The 3,564-nt window shown below is 39.7% G+C and overlaps 1 pseudogene; it reads right to left on the reverse strand.

Moving 5' to 3' along the window:
- Positions 1 to 748: 748 nt before the first annotated feature.
- LOC107104437 overlaps positions 749 to 3,564 on the reverse strand; it is an 11,603-nt pseudogene continuing 8,787 nt past the window's right edge.

The following is a 3,564-nucleotide window of genomic DNA, read 5'->3' on the forward strand; positions in this document are numbered from 1 at the left end:
CTAAATCTGGTTGGTCCGTCATAGCATATTTATTTTCTTACTAAGCTTATGATATCAACAGCATGTTACGCTTAATTTGCAGCAGGGTATTGCACATGCACTCAGTAAACAAGGATGTAATAGAGCCAAGAACGTCAGCACCCAATAGAGATGTGAAAAAAAAGAGGAAAAGTCTAAGTTAAAGTGAGAAAAAGCACAAAAAAAGGATGTCAAGAGGAATAAGAGATGAGTTGTGACGCTCGGATTACAAGATGAACTTGGATTTTAATAAAATAGTAGATAAATCCTCAGAAGCTTTTGTACTGCCAGCAGATGGCAAACAAGGTTTATAACTTCTACACTGGTGCTAAAATTCCTTTCACATATATAAAATGACTAACCAGACACTATCAAGATGACATAGCTTGACATGGATTATTTCTATATTTTACCATGTCCATTTCCTGTTTGGTGTTGTTTTTTATAGGCACCTATAGGACTCTTTAAAGTCAGTTCAAGATAAACACACTAATTTAAGTATGTGTCAATAGTGCTAGTCAAAAAACAACGTGTAATGTCGAAACTAAGAAAACTGTACTTATTAAAAAGGCAAAAAAAAATACTCAAGATTAGAAATTTAGCAGATGCCATTTAATGCTAAAAATGGGTAATTTCACAGTTAATGATCTTGAACGAAAGGAACTATCATTTATAATTTCTTAGAGTTAATACAAAAAGGCCCTAAAGAAGAGGTCAGCTGGGAGCATTTTTACTTTCTGCGCCACACAGGCATGAAGTGGGTACTGGTCTTCAGACACTCAGGAGTTAGCTTCAGACACACAAAGCAGAACTCCACCTGGCAGCGAGGACAAATGATGTTCTTGCAGCCTGTCTTGTCATGCTCCACCTTATTTCCACTGGTGGGACAGGCCCGGATGGAGGGACAGGCATCGACCCCCTGAACCTCAGGCAGGGTAGTGGTCTTGCAGGTCCTGAGTAGTTCCAGGTCACGGTTGATGCAGCCATCATTGCCACAGCGATCAGAGCGAGGAGCTGGACCTTTCCAAGGCTTTGAGCACTGCCAGCAGAACTGGAACTTTTCCTTCTTGTCTGCAGCACACACTAAGCACTGCACGCAGAGGTTAGTGAGGTTCTTTCTTTCAATGTAGGTCTGACACCCAGGACACTGTAAGAAAAAGACAAAATGGATCTAGCAGAACACTTGCTCCTAAAGGCTGATCTGAGTTTAGAGAAACTTACTGCTCTAAATTCCTGATACTCTATGGCAGCTAGACGAGCAATGTTCTCTTCAAAGTACTGCATTTCTTCCACACTCAGGTCTGCCAGACGTCGCACCTCTCGATAAGACCACAGAGCACCACATTTCTCCTCGGTGTCTTCATCTATGGCAGGACATCTAAACTTGTACTGGCCCTGAAAGTTATAACATACACATTACAGTAATTCACAATAAACATTAAGCAGAACTGGTCTTGGTTTAATTTGTCTCAGAGGGGGGATATTTCTTTTCCCAATTGTAAATATAAGTAATAATGATTTTGGATATTTATAATACAAAAAGAAAAGGCCTTTCCTAGATTAGTAGGTAAATAAAACGCTACTCCACCTATTTAGTATGATTATGACCAACTCTTTACCTCCTTTAGGTTGTAAGACAAGTTCTGTTTGCTAGATATTTTTTTTGTTCTAAAAGTCCAATGCTAACCATTCCTGACCTTGTCTAATGAAACTAAACCAAACAATGTGGTTTACTACACTAAACTCACAATTTAATAGGGATAAAGAAAATATTCATACGATTGCCTAGGGCCAGGCTGATTGTTTAAGTGTAACAAAAACATAATAATAAAAATAAAACTATCTGTAAATATGATAAATGGATTGTTGGTAGAGTTAACATTCCCCTATCCCTCTAACTGATTTTTTTGTGATAGGTTTTGTCATGATCTTGGCACTAATGACTGGATTATTGGTTCATTTTTTCCACCAGCCTAGCTCTGCTAAGTTTTCTTTCTCATTCCAGAAATTTACCGGTTCCAGTTCCTATTTATACTGCTTGTTTAATGGAGTAGAACGTGAGTGGCGATAGCTCCTGCCAATTTAGTTTAGAATATTTGTTAAACCATGCTTTTCATTGTAAATCAAGTCTCTGGTATTTGCTTTTTTGCTCTCCGGTCCTGTTTTCCTATTTTTGAATCGAGTGGCAATGTCAGGAAGGGGAAAATCTCGTACTATTCAGACGCAGCTAAAGTCTTGCTCACAGGCCTCAACTTCTCTGGCGCCAGACCCCTGCAGCGCAATTGCTGACTATATCGATCTTTCCAGATCACACTGCTAAGGTCGCCCAGGCTCGAGCAGCTTTTAACGAGGCGAAGAGGCTACTTCGTGGCATGGAAGGGATCAGGAATGGACTCTTCTACCCAGCGCGGTTGCGTATTACGCACGATGGAGCTGTTAAGGAGTTTACTGAGGCCGAGGACGCAAAGAAATACGTTCAGACTTTGATTTCTGATTGAGCACTATTCGCTCTTAATGAGCCTTGGCCATAGACTGTGTCTGGGTGAATTTACAGCTCCTAACTCTGAGTCAGAGTTGAGGCTTATCTACATCGCTTGGATGTTAAGGATATGGTTATATTGGTTATATTATTGAAAAAAAAAAGGATATGGTTATATTCTATTCAGTTTAAAAATCAAGAATGCTTCTGATCATTGGTATTGATGTTTATATTGTAATTTTTCCCCATTACAATGGGATCCTGCGGTTCTCAATATTGATTTGATTTAATTAAAGCAATAATATTGGCATAATATTGCACACATTAGTATTCTATGTTGGAGGTTGGTGGGGGTTATTAGCCAGTTTTGGTTGGATACACTTCAGTATCTGTTCGCTCTGCTGTATCTCCGGGTTCACGTTTTATTGTGAACATTTACCGTGTGTTACACTGCAGTCTCCATTGTTTTTTTTGGGAGACTTTGGGTGTGGTTTTGTTATGGGTTTGCTTTGGGGGTGGGGTGGGGGGCTTCTCAGCTCTTTATGGTTGTTCTTACGTTTATTTTCTTAAATGGTTAATACCACTGTAGACCCCGATATGACAGGATGAGGCAAATCTCTTTGTTTCATTAGCTGGAATATCAAGGGCATGGGTCACCCTGTTAAGAAAATCAAAGTTTTTTCCCATCTCAAGCGATTAAAACCTTCAATGGTGTTTTTACAGGAGACCCATCTTCGCATCAAGGATCATAATAGGTTACGTTGCTCTGGGATGAATCAAGTTTTCTATTCGGATTTTAATTCTAAATCAAGAGGAGTAGCCATTTTGATTAGTAAAACAGTACAATTGTTTTACTGTGGTTTTAATGGTGTCCTGAAAACAACATGGGCTACATTAATAATTGGCAATCCTTTTGGGGAAAGCCTGGTCTGATTCGGAGAGACGGCATCCATCCCACTTTGGATGGTGCAGCTCTTCTTTCTAGAAATCTGGCCACATTTGTTAGTCCTCCAAAACCCTGACCACCCAGGGTGCAGACCAGGAAGCATAGTTGTAGTTTAACACAC

This window comes from Cyprinodon variegatus, unplaced genomic scaffold, assembly GCF_000732505.1.
Source record: "Cyprinodon variegatus isolate N-32 unplaced genomic scaffold, C_variegatus-1.0 Scaffold1739, whole genome shotgun sequence".
Classification (NCBI taxonomy): Eukaryota; Metazoa; Chordata; class Actinopteri; order Cyprinodontiformes; family Cyprinodontidae; genus Cyprinodon; species Cyprinodon variegatus.